This window comes from Phyllostomus discolor, chromosome 3 (assembly GCF_004126475.2).
Source record: "Phyllostomus discolor isolate MPI-MPIP mPhyDis1 chromosome 3, mPhyDis1.pri.v3, whole genome shotgun sequence".
In the NCBI taxonomy this organism is placed as follows: domain Eukaryota; kingdom Metazoa; phylum Chordata; class Mammalia; order Chiroptera; family Phyllostomidae; genus Phyllostomus; species Phyllostomus discolor.
Window position 1 is genome coordinate 40,528,600 of NC_040905.2, and position 15,767 is coordinate 40,544,366.

Sequence of the window (15,767 nt, forward strand, 5' to 3'; positions counted from 1 at the left end):
ATCTCTACAGACCCCTAACCAGCTAAAAAAAAGTATGTATCATTCTCATTTCTTAGGTCATATCTAGCAATCTGTATTCTGCTATATATATGATTCTCTTGTATGAAACTTTGTAGTCTGGGAGAAATTGCACAAATCACAACAAATGAATTGTGAGGCATGGCAGAATCAAATGGAATATTCATTCCTGCACATTTGCTTTTTATGTGACTTAAAATGTACAGCCTTTGGGACAGTTGCTATCACGTTGACTCTATTATGGCAAGGAAAGCTAATTTAGTAGAAAAATTGGCTGGAGTGTCTCCTCTAATAGAAATAAACACAGAACTACTTTAGTGTCTCTTCTTTTTAAGGGCTGTTGTTTTCCATAAAATTTACAAGCCCGCAGATTGATACAGAAGCCCCTATAGCATCTATGGCTGTGACTTTATAATGTTAAATATTATTTCCCCATAAACTAATTGTACTGAAAAATGTGAGTCTATTTTAAAATCACAGTATGCAAATGAAATTTAGGAATCAATGTTTGACACCGTTAGTCAAGGTGCCAGATGAGTGAAGAGACGTTTGTAATGTGGTGTAGCAAGTGCTGGGGTTGCAGGAAGGCCGGTAGCAGGGCAGCTCAGGGTCTTGCTGGGTGGAGGAGGGAAAGAGGCAAAGTCTACCCTGAGGGCTGCAGGGTGAGTAGGGGTAGCCAGGTGCCGAGGAGAGGGGGTGGGCTACAGAGGGGGAGCACTGTGCATATGCTGGGGGTTACGACACAGTGTGTCCTGTGGGAAGTTTGGCCGTGTCTATTTATGCCTATCCTGTATAATTATTGATAACATCCCTTTTTACTCACAAAAATGAACTGATTTGACATTGTATGTATATAATCCCCTTACCCGTGGTTAAATTTATACAAAGGAATGACACAAGAAAACGTATCGAGGTTGATTCTTAATTGCTCTTCCTTCAGATGTCTTATCCTTTACACCTAGCTCATCAGTCCATGTAGAAAGAGTGGGTGGTTCTAAATATATTACTGTAATCTTACTGCCAATGTCTTGTTCCTTGAGGGGAAATATTCCTTACTCTGTTCTGTTTCTTTATTAATTTTTTTTCATTAAATCAGCTCTGTTTTAGGATATAGGATGATCTCACTACATTTCTATTGGCTGTTGTGCCCTCTTCTTTTCTCTCATCTTATGTGGCCCCAAACACTGCTGGCAGCCTTATCCAGTGCAGTGACCCCTAGTCAGCAGCCCCAGTTCACGGTTTCTCTTAAATTCTCTCGTGTTCTCTCTCCTGGTTGATGCTGAGGTCCCACTCCACCCCTCTTCACCGAGAGTGGAGTTTATCCTCTTGTTCCTTCTACCTCCCACAGACCGAAATCTTAGGAACACTACCTGTTTGCTTGATACTTTCGGTCTGTGGAATGGGGCTGCTGCTACTAATAGCATCTCCAACAAATGATCATTGAATTTCTGTTCTCCAGCAAGTGGTGATTGAATTTGGTATTCACACTGTCAAAATGCAATTCATTTTCACCTATTCATCTTCACTTGAAAATGATAAGGGCCAGCTCCACTATCAACAGTGAGGCTAGCTTTTCAAACAGTTTCATTTTGGAGTTTGCTTTAACAGTCGATGACTTAATTTCTTCCTCATGCATTGAACTTCAGATTGCTTAATTTGTTGAATCACTTCCTATTCATTCTGTGTTAAGGAAACTCTTCCACTTGAATTCAAACAAGGAGGAAGAGGTTCTGTGGTATCAGTGGGTCGGCCCCAGCTTTGCACCAAATGCCACACCTCTCAGACCGCCGTCGCAGCTGTGCGAGTTCGAAACGATTTTACTTCGTATTGGCCACAATTTGAGATGCAAAGAAAGAATGAGAGTTATACTTTTATTTTTATCTTTCTATTCTGTAATCAGACATCAATACCTGTGGTCAGGAAACCTAATGTAGTAAACTCTAAATTTTGAGTGGGTTCTAATGTATGGTTTTTATCCTGAGAAAGTCGCCTCCACCACCCTTTTGTGCATCGGCATTAACTTCGCTGAATTACTCACTTTGACATTTTAGGTCTCTTGTTTGTTGCAAGTACTCCAAAGGTTTGACATCCAATCTCTGAGCTTGTTTTTTTTTTTTTTTTTACCACTTTTGGAAAGGGATTGAAAGATGGCTTTTCTCCTTACATAGGTAATTTTTACCCATTCAGGAAAGGGCTGGAGTAGGAGTGGTCGTGGGAGATGCTGAGGGTCATGGGTGGGAGGCTTAGGGAGAACTAAGCAGCTTCACCAGCCATCCTAGTTAGGTCCCCCAAGGGGGGGACAGTCTCCTCTGGGAAATGGGGCCGTAATAGTACACTCTCCACTAGGTGGTTGTGAGGTCTGAATGTTAATTCACAGAAAATGCTTAGAAGAGCGTCCGGCACGTGGGAAGTGTGGAGGTGCTGACTGTTATTGGTGTCATGTAGAGAAGCCTCAGGACTTCAGACTTAACATCTCCAGAAAACTACATGCTTGTGAAATATGATTTGCTTAATATTCAGAGGGAGTAGAAGAAAGAAGTTGGGGGAGGAGGAAATGTAGCTCCGGCCAAATTTGATCTCCAGCTGCCGGTTGCTCAGAGAGTAGGAGTGGGAGAAGTTAGCAGAGCTGTTGTGGCAGAGAGGGGAGGAATCCTGTGGGAAATAAATCCGAAAGCTTCCCTAGATTTGCAGAGGGAAAAAAAGGCAGGAAGTGTCTAACAGCTCTAGGAATAAGAGCTCAGTGGATATAGTGAGAATGCAGCATCCACAGTGTGAGTTCCTTTTCTTAAATCTCAGCCTAGTGCCTGCAGAAGAATTCAATTAGAGGCAAACTGGAGACCCAGCACAAGAGAATTTCCCTCCGTCCAGCATCTGTTACATCTCAGGCTGAGTTTTCAGAGAAGCTAGTCTTAAAGATATACAAGGGTAGTCTTCTCAAATGATCTCTAGCTGGTGTGCTCTAGGGCTGGGATACTGCCTGCACACTCATGTTCTAGCATTCTAGAAATGTGCTAAGCTTCGCTAGAATGTGTGCTCCTCTGGGATGAGGGGGCTTACCCATGATTTGTTTAAAGTGAGAAGAGATCAGTAGTTAATGTGAAAGGTATCCGTTTTCATGTAGCTCTTTGTTTCTTTGTGAGACTGCACGACTAGAGCATGGCTGGGGCTGCTGGGGGTGAGACCAGCGTTGGGATTGGTGGTTGTGGGAAGGAGCTGGCGAGATTGCACACAACCGGGTGCTGTATTAGGTTGGAGACTCTCTCCCTTGGACTCAGCAGTGGTGGGGGTGATGGGGAGCAAAGACTAGGAAAGCAGAGGAGAGCCAAGGCTGGCAGCTCACTGGGTTGGGAACGTGGACAGGAAAGAGGGGTACGGACTTGAAGCTATTGGCAGGAGAGGGTGCTGGAAGTGGTTCTGCACTCTGCCCAGCTGGAGGGCAGGAAATGGTTGAGGGCCTAGAGCTAGCGCTGCAGGCACCGAGGGGAATTATTTCTGGAATGGGTGAGCTAGTGCAGTGGGGAGCTTGAGGAGAGAAAGATACTTTTGGCCTCAGCCACTGGTGTCAGCATTTGAAAGAAGGTCACATCTGAGTTTCTCCTCAAGCGAAGAAGATTGCCAGGAGACAAGGGGGCAAAGGCAGCGTTATAGGACAAAAGCTTATCTGCCAGTGTGGACTTGAATGTCTGCCCAGCATTGAGGGAGCAGGGAGGAGTAGCAAGAGATGAGCCCGAGAGGCCAGGTGACTGCTGGGACGTGCGGGGCCTTGTAATGCCTTCCTCAAGGTTTGCTAGTTTACACTGCAGAATTGGGGTGATTCCCAGGGAAAGTGTGACAATTAACCTTTTGCACTCTGTGGTTATAATTTTTGTGAAGCTATTACAGAAGTTGACAGTCCTGTGTGTCAGATCTTATTCAAAAGCAAGTATAAGAACAAATGCTCCAAGGTCAAATGTACATGGCTGTCGGAGTGACTGTTACTCAGAATCGCTCACAGATCCCTGGATTCTTCTGCAGTGTGTCTGCTTCATTATATGTGGTCTCGGTTTTAAGAACCATATGACTAAAGTAGTTAAATTTTCAAATCAGTCCTACTAATTTTTAATAATTTACCAATGCCTAATTTTTGGTTTATTAATACTTTGTCCTGGTGTGTTGCACTTCTTCCCGAGTTGGTTATAAAGTAGGACTCTCTGGAAGCCACTTATTTATGCCACCCCCTGAACATAATCTGTCATCTTATCATATTTTGGATAAACCATGCTGGCTTATGAGGAAGTTTTTGCTGGAGAAATTCTCAGAAAAACTACTTTTAATTGAAGTGATGTAGAAGAAAAGTAAGCAAGAGGTTGTTTTTATTGAAGATTGCCCACAGCTGATGCCACTAGAATTATTTCGCACTGACTTCCTTATAAGGAGAAACCCAGAATCCTTTTCAAAGAAAGATGAAGGGCTACGATTAGAGAAGGAAGCATACATTTTTTTTTTTTTGCTCTTTCACAATCGAAAAGGTGACATAAAGATGTTAACTTTAAAATTCTGAGCAAACCTCAACCATTACTCATGTCTTGCCGCCTGCCTGGGACGGCCCCCGCCTGCACTCATCTCTGCATAATTACTGACAGTGCCCCCTTCACTCTGAAGTGTCCCCGTTTGGAAAGATAGTTTGTCACTTTGCCCATAAATAAGACTGCCTCCCGGCACAACTATTTTCACTTTGTTTGTTGCGATGTGATCTTTGACCAAAGGCATCACTATAATCGTGTGCATGCCATCTCATAGCCTTCTATTCTCTTAGAAATATTTTTCTGCATTGCTGCATAGTTCCTGTGTTTTTTCTTTGCTGTTGTATCATTTAGGAACACGTTAAGCCAAAACTTGACTCTTACGTTTCTTATCCAATACAGATATTTTTATTTTATTCAACAAAAAATGTGGGTGTAGATGGTCTCAGACTACTTAAGGATGTTAGTGGCCCTTCCTGCTGTCTATGGGGTTGAGGTTTTTACCCTGCTGCTGCATTTCAGCCATTGCCTCTATATTCCACTGGCAAGGTGCCAGCCAAGTCTGTTCCCTAAGACCTAGCTGGAAACTTCTGTGAATGCCTCCTTGGCCCATAGGAGAGCCCATGCTTACCCCTCCCTGCAAGAGTTTCTGGGAAGCTTTCAAAAGCTATGTTAGAAGATGCCAAGGAAGAAGGAGCTGTGAATGGTCAGTAGTCCACAGTCTGCCAAAGCCGTACAAATTCTTTCATTTGATGGGGAAATATGGTTTTTGGAATAATAATTTTAAGAGGTAACTGTGGCTACACTGCTAAATAACCCTTAACTTCCATGACTGAGCAGGAATTATGAGAGGTTAAACTGGGTTCCTTCAATTGAGGTTCAGTGGGTCTTACACAGTGTCCAACTTATTTTTTTCCTGATTTCATTCTGATAATAAAGCTGAGTCAGCAACTGTTTCCAGGGTGTGTGTGTCATTAGCTTAGATTGTGTTAAGCATGACTAGAAGGTACTTAATGTCATTAAAATTTGGGGGGAAATGCTGTTTAATTTTTAAAAGCATTTTATAAGCTCGAATACGAAGGGAGCTCCCCCCACAAAAAAACCACTGGAATTATGTTCTGCAGGGTGGGCCCCTGTAGTACAGGCTTCCCCCACTAGGTGAGTGTTCCAGGAACCCATCTGTATAAGGGGACCGGCTGGCATTGTTGTGAGAGGCTGCACTTGGCTTCAGTGATTTTTTTTTAAGACTCTTTCAAAGAGTTTGCCCATTTCATGATGGGTGATTTATGAGTGCACTGCCCACACGTCACTGAGTGTTCAGCAGCTTTTGACCCAAAAGGCACGATCCCCCACCCCGCCCTCTCTATTAACCCGATCTCACCCAACTGACATTTTTTGTGTGTTTCCCCAGATGAAAAAAGTCCTTATAGGGCAACCTTTTGCCTACGTGGAATAGATTAAAAGTAAAAACAAAATGGCAGAAGTGCTAAAAGGCATCAAAATTGATAAGTTCAAAAACTTTTTAGTAGGAAAAATAGTCTTGTTGGTGTATTGCCTCAAATGGAGAGTACTTTGAAGGTGACTAAAATTTAAACATTTAAGGATAGGTACACAATTTTTATAAATATTGTTTTTTTTAGCTGAAGTAGAAACTCACTAAAGATGTACATGAATATTCTAATTTTTTTCAGATCCCCATAAGGGCCTTACCTTTGTTTAATGTAAATAAACACACCGTGTACTTGACGGCATCTGATGCTGCTGTGACCCACACCACGCTCTGTCGGCGTTGGATACAAGTAACAGAATGCAGCAGAACTACCTGTGCCCGGATTTTTGCTTGTCCTTCTCTAGCTCACTTTTCCATTCCCAAGGAAAGATTGCCCCTAACCATTGATGCCTGGAACCATAATATTTTTGCAAGTTGATTAGCTTTATTTATTAAAGTTTTATTAGCTGATGTGTCCTTCCTTTTTTCTTCCTCCTCCTTTTATCTCATAGTCAATTCTCATTTTCTTCTGTCCCCTGTAGGCAGTCACTTTCACTTTAATGAACATCTTTTAATTTCAGTGAGGTACTGCAAAATAAGTATTATTTTTATTTGAATGCATTTGTACTTTGTGCTTTATTGTATTTTACATTGCTTCTATTATATCATTTGCATTTTTAAATATTATATGTCCCCAAGGGTGGTGGAACGAAGTAGGAAGGAGAAAGGACACATGATATTTTAAACTTTGTGTACTACAAATCTTTTCTACTCACTTCCACTCCACTCAGTGTCTCTAAGGCCAGTTTCATGTTGCCGTGTACACCTGCAGTGTGTCTCCAGCCGTTGCCTGGCTGGCACCCACCACACTTCACTTACCCACTTTGTTGTTGATGGGCACCGAGGTTGCCTCCTGACCATGTCCAGCATTTTCCACTTGCTTCTCTTAGCCCTGTGATGGTGTGGCGGTCTTTCCCCAGGGCTCCCTGACATGCCATGGATACACCATCATAGCTTGTGATTTCCTTGCTTATTTTACCTTGGGAGAGGTGCATTTGCCAGCAGGGCAGTCACTGTCGGGGGCCAGTTTTGTCAGAGTGCGGCCTCATCCAGGCAGAGGGGCCAACACAAGCAGTGCTCCAGCGAACACTGTTCACGCTGCCCTGTGGATGTGAGGGAATTTCCACAGGACTTACGTGTAGGAGCAGAACTGCTGGGGCGTGGAATAATCATATACATCATTTTATTTCCTTAGTGCCCAAGCGCTAGGCAGAGTGCCCCTACCAGGTATGTGAAGTTTCCCCTGTCCTCACATACCTGCCTGCACTTCCTGTCTTCCAGCTTTCTGGTACTTGCCCATCTGGTGTAAAATAGTAACTCTTTGTTCTGATGAGCTTTTCTCTGCATGCCAGTGTGTCTGAGCATAGCATCAAGTGTGACATTTTGTGTATGTTTTTCTGTTCAGTAAATTGTTTGCTCATATCCTTTGCTCTTTTTTCTTCTAGAAAGTTATGTTTCTTTTGTTAATTTGTGAAGGGTTTTTTTGTATGTTGTAGAAATGAATCATTTGCCATTTTTATACATTAAAAATATCTGCTTACATTTTCACAGCTGTTCATTAATTTTGTCCATGTGTGCTGCCTTAGACAGAAGTTCTCATTTTTGATGGTATCATTTTTGATGTTATCATTGTTTTTGTTGTTGCTTTCTTTGTCTTTGTAGATTCCTAGGCCACCAACCGATTCATTTCTTTTTATGGTGTTAGAGTTTCTAACAGCGTATATTGTGTCTTAATTTTGAAGAAACATTTTTATTTAGCATCTTCTGAAATCTGTGCCTTTCTGATACATAAATTGTTATATTTTATCTGTTGGAACTATAACAGTCTAGATTTTTTAAGATCTGTAGGCAGGGCGGTTTAAAACTAATTGTAATAGAAGATGAAAGATTTAGTTTCTTTTATAGGTTTTGAGCCTCCATCTCTCATTAGCATAACAAAGTGGTCATCTGCATGAAACTGTACCTTGCATTTTTATGTTTAGTTAAGGCTGTAAAAACAGCATTGTATGGAAGCCGCTCCAGATTACATAACATCTGAAAACGTCATGATACGAAAATGTATATTAAGTCAGCTTTGCTTCCCCAGTAAAGAACTTACAATATGAAAGTTAAAACTTGGCAGGAATGTGGCTAATCATCAGGTCATAGAATCTGATGTTCTCCTAAAAATAATAGTGAATATACGGCATGGGAATTTTGAGAGTCTAAACTTGGGAGGGTGACTTGGGAATAAAATGTTTTATTGACTGTGCTGGAACGAAGTGTAATGACAAATTTCGGCGGGGGCGGGGGGAGAGATAATAGGTCCTGAGAGAGTAACTGTCTTCTTTTGGACTAGATCCAGAGAGCGACTACCCCATCATTTGCTGTGAGAGGGTTTTAGGACCCTTGTGGTCAAAGACCACTTAGCTATTCAGAGAAAGAGCATGAAAATACAAGACTATTTCTTGGAGTGTCTGGATGGAAAAGTATTAAATTTCTGTTTTGCTTTTGCTTCTTTATTAAAGAGTATGATAGGATGATTGGAGAGGGTGAGAACAAACTTGGTAAGAGGGATTAGAAACCTAAGATGAGGGGTAAACTTGGACAAAAGCACCTTTTGGTGTAAATGAGTTTAGATTCCCCATTTTGGATGGAATACATCCCAGTGTCCCTAAAAAACCTGTAGAGAGAATTTCTCAACTTAGATCCAATGTATCCTTCTGAATTACTGGGGAGTGAGAACTATGCCCGAAGTGCAGATAGTGGTGTCTAATTTTTAAAAGGGATAAGAAGTGAATTTTGCCACATTGGTATGCTCTGCAGGCAGAATCCTAGGCTGATTAATTGATATATTGTGAGGCTCTTAATCAGTCCAGTGTCCTTGGCCACGGACAACAGAATCCAAGCTGAATAACTCTGAATAATTTAAGTACAGATGAGTCTTACGAAAAAATACTGGGTATGTTGATGGGAAGACTAGAGAGCCTGTCTCAGGAAACGGCAGGCACCAGGGAGGCCAGAGTGCTAAAGACCCAGCCAGCCTACACTGAGGGAACGGGGCTGTTAGAAGGCTGTGGATGGGGCCCCGCTATTGGTCATTCACCGCTGACACACTAGGCTCACCCATAAGATGCGTTCTGATTGCCCTGGTGTTTCCTGTGCTCTTTGCTGCAAACAGAGTCCTGGATAGACATGGCTGTTTGCTGAGCTTAAATGGGTTGTCTACGCTCTAGTTGCCTGTGTTGCGGGAGAATATGCATGCATTTAGCCTTCTTTTACCTTCCTTAGAAGAAGGTGAAGTTTCCCATTCCTACCAAGTCTCTCTCATCTGGGAGAACCCTCAGACACAGGAATAGTGTTCAGAAATTGCAGAGCCAGTGGGAACAGTAAGTGGTCACTATGGTGGTCACAGGAAAGGAAGGAGGATGCCAGGGAGGGCTGATGTGGTTAATGGGCCATTCACATCAGACGAAACTCATCCTTTTTTATGGGATTGCTCAGTTAGAATGGTACAGAACCAGTTATTCTGAATTTTAGAAAGGCCTTTGCTAAACTCCCTGACAAAAATCTCATGTATGAGCCAAAACTGATAAAACATCGGATCCCAAAAAGCATTGGGTGATGTGAGCGATGCCTGAGGCCTCTCAGGCGGGAGGAGCCTGGGCTCCTTACTGCTTAGTGACGTGGCCAGGAATGTCAGGGGCTGCTCATCAAACCTGCTTTTGAAGGTAAGCGGGGAGGAATAGTGAGTCACTGGAACAAAGAGTGAATCTAACAGGATGAAGTTTAGTAGGAAATAAATATTGCATCTTGCTCTGGGGTTCAGAACACCAGCCTTGCGTATGTGAGGAATAATGGAGTCACCACTGTACAGCCTCACAAGTGAAGATGCCTTCAACCTTCTAGTGGAATGGAAGCGCTATACACATCAGTAGTTTGATGTCTTAAAAAAACTATTAAATTGATTCCCAATTTTTGGAGTGGATCAGATGATATGTGTGTTCATCGATTGTGGCCATACTCAAAAATGCCTTTTTTTTTTTTTTTTGGTAGAAAGTGACCAAAACACAAGCTTATATAAAAGCATGTGAAAGGCAGTGGAAGGAATGAGTTGTTACCCTGGAGGCCTGGGAGACTCGGTGGGGTGCTGTCTGCAAGTACAGGCAGGTGTCCGGAGGCCGGAATGGGGAGGTACAGGAGGCAGGGCTAAAGCTAGTTAGTTGTGAAGCGGGAGGTTTCTCTCGAACCAGGAGCTGGCTACACCATGAAAGGCCGTGGTAAGCTGCACATCGCTTGTGACCCCTCATTGGGACCAGCTAGGCTTGTGGGAAATCTAAGCACTTCACGCGCATTTTTGCCCACGTTACTGTCACAGGCCTTGAGATTCCCTGACTGCCGACCTTTCCCAAAGTGCTTTCCTCACAAGGCTGTTGAAAATTTTAACATCTGCATGAGGTTTCCGAAAGACTCAGAATAGCTGTCAGACTTGGAAATATTAATTCATTGTAAAGCTGGAAGGGAAGGTCTTAGTAAAGAGCGACATGAGACGATAAATATTTGATTTGAAAAGATGGGATCCTAAACCAAGGAGCAGAGCATTTGCTGAGGAGGACGTTTTTTTCTTAATTGGCACCAGGCTGCCATGACACGAGTGGCAGCTCTGCAGTGGACTTGCCGTTGTCACAGTAAAGGTGTTTCACTTTAGACGTATTTTCATCCTTAAGATGGCAGCACGTTGGAATTGCAGCCTGGCTGATGAAGTAAATTCTGAGGGTAATTCTTATGGGAGTTTGCCTTGCCAGAGACCTAGACAAGCCTCTTTCATACTTTAAAAAATATAAATAAGTTGCAAAATAATGGTTCTGTCAAGAAAATTACTTATTGATTCATCATCCCATATTGGGAGTTGGGCTAGAGAGTTTGTTCATGAGACATCTCCTTTTCGAAGGTCATTTCATGGGGGAGCAGCTTTTGGAGTTTTCTGTGCTTCCAGTCTGCACTGACGGCACGCTCTGAATGAACACTGACTGAGCCCATCCTGCACCATTGTCACCGATGAGGAGCGTGCTGGCGCAGATACTCAGATTGGAAATTAAAAATGTTTGCGGTGGTGTTTTTAAGGTTTTGGGCCTTGACGATGCAAACACGTACATGTGTCTTCTCCAGCGATACTATTTATTGAGAGACATCAACATAAAAGTAGTTAGCTTGCAGCATCATTTGAAAATTACAGCCGTGTAAAGACTCCCCATGTCACAATGGCTGGAGGTGGGCAAGCATCGGAAACTGCGTTGGAAAAGTCTGTACTCATTTCTGGATTCGTGCCACTCCTCTGGCATTTCTCCTGCCCACTCTCTAAATCTCTCTTCGAGTTTATTTTCCTGGGATGATGGAAGACCGTCGGAAAGTAAACACTGCCAGTGGAGGGCCAGGAGTTGCCACTGGAAAGGAAAGGCAGTTTAAACTTGAGGGTAGAGCTCTGTAATGGAGTTTACTCAAAATCACCTGATGAACTTGTTGAAAGGTAGATTCCTGGACCCAACCCGTTGTCTCCCGTCAGAGAAGATTCTCCGGAAGTGGGGCCAGGAGCGTCTGATTCTGCCGCCTGACAGTTTGAGAACCCTCTTCTGTGGGAGGTGGGGCATTGAAAAATACAGAGCTGATGCATGCCACGGCCAGGGTAGATTGCAGAAAGATCATGCCGACAGTGGAGACAGGTGGAAATGCGTGAGACTCCAGGCAGACGGGACGTGGTGATAGTTCAGGAGGGCGGTGGGGGCAGGGAGTAGAGCTGTGTGGGGTCGGGGAGGAGGGGGCAGATCCATGCCGTATTTAGGAGAGTTGACCAGATGCAGTGATCAGTTAGGTGTGCTGGGGTGGGGTGAACTCCTGGGTTTCTGGCAGACACGAAGGGCACTTCTTGTTCTGAAAGATGCTTCAGGAGCGCTGTGGCAGGAGCTGTCCTGGCGGCAGGGGTCAGCTCCGAGCGGCTTCTGTGTGTGATGTGATGTTTGCTCTGGGTGGTTTCCTAACGGAGAAGAGAAGCAGCTAGAAGCCCGGTGTGTAGACCCCACTGAAGAGGAGCCCTGGTGAGGTTTTTTCCTTTCTAGTGGCCATAACCCCTTATGTTTCTTCCTTCACCGCTGCTGAAATTTGATAAATGTGTCAGTCCTAAAGCAACTGAGTTGTAGGAAATGCACCCATAGTTACACCATTCCAGCGATTCCAAAGACATGGGAGCTGTAGGCTGCTCAGCGGGGTTGCAGGCTTCCCAGTGTTGGGGTGCCTGCACGCTTTCCCTGTGGCTTCTGCAGCAGGAGTGTGGGCCGGCCCTGGGCAGGGGTATTGCTGACTCACACCTCACCTGGTGCCATTGGGCGGACGGTGGAATTCCTCATCTTCCAAGTCGCGTATTTGTATTCACTAAGCTCAGGGTAGGCTATTTTCTTTATGTCATTCTATGTTTTATTATGTCCTCAGGATTTAATACTTGATGTTACTTACATATTATTTTTCTATTACATACAAATTTGCCAACTCCCTGAGTATAAATTTGGTTCTTCCTCCCCCCTTGGGTAAAGACTGATCAAGTGCACCTTGAGGAAGGAAGAACCTCATATCCTGAACCGAGAGTTCAGTTTTAATTATTTGGATCAGGCCTCTGGCATCAGTCTGAAATGATGCATCTAAATTGAAGGATGGACTGGGAAGATGCTGCGAATACACTTTGTTGTGAACTGGGTCCCTTTCAGCTTATCAGTTCCTGATTGCTTTCTCACTGGAAAGATGCATTAAATTGAGGCAGAGTTCTGTTGATTTTTTTTTTGGTTTGGTGGAATTCACTGGTTTGTCTTCTAATTTATTTGATTGTTGCAGAAGGAAACAAGGGAAGAGCCAGACAGCGGTTGTTAAACTTCCATCTGTGCTGTCACTCATTGTCATCCGGGGTGCCTCTCAACTCACCAACAGGCCCCTCCGTGCCTGCTGCTGGCCCCCTCCCTGCGTGGTGAAAATGGGAACCAGAATGTCCGCCCAGCATCTCGCTGAGAGGTGGCGCTAACCACAGATCTTATTTTAGGGCCAGGCCTTCCCCTCCAGCATCTTTAAATTCCCTATACATTCAGACGCTTTATTTACTGAACAAATAAGCTGTGATTTCACAGAGAACAGTGAACAAGTGCTATAGTTCTTGGGGGTGGAGGAAGCTCTGAGGTTTTCTTCTGTTCTTTGTGGTATCCACCTGCCTCCCTGCCAACGGCAAATCTGAAGTAGGAAAAAAACCAACACCACATCTGCAGTGATGTGGTGTTGGTGGAAGCTCTTTTCACTTGGAAGGTCCCTGAGGAGCCTGCTCTAGGGAAGGAGCGCCCTTGACCTGGAGCCAGTGCACATGAAAGCTAGACGCTCAGACCGAGCAGCCTAAGGGCATGGGCCTCCCTGCCACCTGGGTCTGTGTGGACACCTTCTGTGCGGCAGCTTGCACCTCCAACCTCCCAGTCATGGTACAGATACCTTTAGCCACAAAACGGACCATGACACAGTGTGTATTTGATTCCATGAGGTATTAATGATCCAGTACGCCCTAGTCCAGTTCTAACTTATCCGTCATACCCAGGCTCATACAAAAGCATACCAAAAGTGCTAACTTTGAGAATTCATGAAGCAAAATGTATAGATCTACTAGGTTTACTATCGAAAGCACTTTCCACAGGCACAGTATTTTAGAGCTAGAGGGGACCCTTGGAGATCTGCCAGTCTCCTCATCTAGCAGAAAAAAGAAAGAGACCCAGAGAAATCCAGTGACTTGCCCCAGGTACTGTAACTTCTCAGAAAGAGACTTAGGACTTAAACCCAGGTCCCCATTTCTTCATCTAGAATTACTTCCCCAGCCATTGGGCAGGGATGACTTGGGTCAGTGTTCGATCCAGTGTAGCCTGAGCTGCCGCATCAGATCATAAGGGACCTCCTGAGAATGCAGATTTCTGGGCCCTGCTCCAGAACAACTGAATCAGCACTGGGGGAGGGGCGGGGCTCAGCATCTTGCATCTGAAATAGACTTCCCAAGTGACTCTTGCCACATTAATGTTTGAAAACTGCTGACAGAAGTACCTAGGATTTAACTTTGGCTCTGACATTCCCTCGTTCAGCCGCAGACTTAATCCTGAACATACTTCTTTGGCCCTAATTGCTTTATTATATTAGTGCTTCTCATACTAAAGGGCACAGCTTGGCTGCCAGGAGGGAGCTGCCGGGAGCATCTGGATGTTTCAGACCTGGCTGTGGTGGTGACGGTGCAGTTATTCACTGTTGGTCCACCCGTGTCTCTGTCGTCTTCTCTCTTCTCCATTCCGCCGCTTTATTAAGTGACAACAACAGCAACCTTATTTTCACTTGTCACTGTTTTCCTGTACCTCTCCTGCTCTCATTGCCATTCTATAAGTCCCCCGCCCCCAATCCAAATCCAGTTCACGGTTAGGCAGGAGGCTGGGACAGCTAGACAGTCTGGGGTGTGCGCGCGTGGTTCAGCTGCATTAATATGGAGACAGGTGTTGAGGCTTCATTACAGATCATGGACGTACTTGCTCCCTGACCTACATGAAAGTGTCCGGGTGAGACATTTCTGGTGCCAGTCCCTGTGGCAAAATGTACACATGGGTGGGAGTTTTGAGGCTGTGCCCCTTAGGTTAAGGGCAAGAGCAATTATGCGTGGACCCACAGTCTACGAAAGGATTAGATGTCTCAGGACGTGCCTGGCCTGGTGAGCTTGGTGCCTGAGCTCTGGGGGTACAGAGGTTAACTTCAGCAGATTTTCTTTATCCCATTTTCAGTTTAAGTGCTTTCATATGCTTGTGAGTTCCAGAAGGACAGCATGAGGAATCACCTACCAGGGCCGTCCAACCTTTTGGCGTCTCTGGGCCACACTGGAAGAAGAGTGGTCTTGGGGTCACACATTAAATATATTGTGACACAAAATCTCATAATGTTTTAGGTAAATTTATGATTTTGTGTTGGGCCGCATTCACAGCCATCCTGGGCAGGCCGTGGGTTGGATACCCCCAACTGTTTTCGCGCACCAAACATGTTGTCAGGGCTGGCGCTGCAGCAGTGGATTACATCAGCAGATAAGCCAAAAGTCAAGGTGAGTTCAGTTTAGTCTGGGCTTTGGAGTCAGACCTGGTTTGAATTCTAGACCTGCTGTTTGACTCACATAACGGGGGAAAGAAGACAATAGTAGGGACTAGCTCTTAGGATTGTTAAATTAGATAGTACATAAAAGAATTTATTATGCTGACTGGCCCAGAGTAACACAGGCATAAATGTTATGTGTTATTGTTGCACAGGAGCAAGCAAGTGCCTTTGGCAACAACCTACTCACTTCAAGAGGTGAAGGGCACTGGGAGAACAGGAATTACCAAGGAAGCTAAGAAGACCATCTGGTTTTACTTCCTCAAGAGCCAACCTTTGAAGAGGCTTTAAAAAAAAATTCTAGATTGTTCATTGGCTGTTGGTAACAGGAACCTCTAGATGGAATGAAAGATGGGGAAGGCATGGTGGGGCCTTCAGGGAAAAGGAGGATCCACTGCAGGATACCCAGCCCCCAAGGCTCACCGCAGTCAGAAAACAAGATCCTGAGTTGTAGAAATGGGCGTTCACTTCCTTCTGGTTGATGAGCAGCTGCCTCACTGACCCAAAACACTAGCTGCTCTTTCTTCAGG

The 15,767-nt window shown here is 44.4% G+C and overlaps 1 protein-coding gene across 1 annotated transcript in view; it reads left to right on the forward strand.

Annotated features, from left to right (window-relative positions):
- The window catches only part of MAST4 (microtubule associated serine/threonine kinase family member 4), a 532,524-nt gene that overhangs the window by 63,743 nt on the left and 453,014 nt on the right, over positions 1 to 15,767 (forward strand).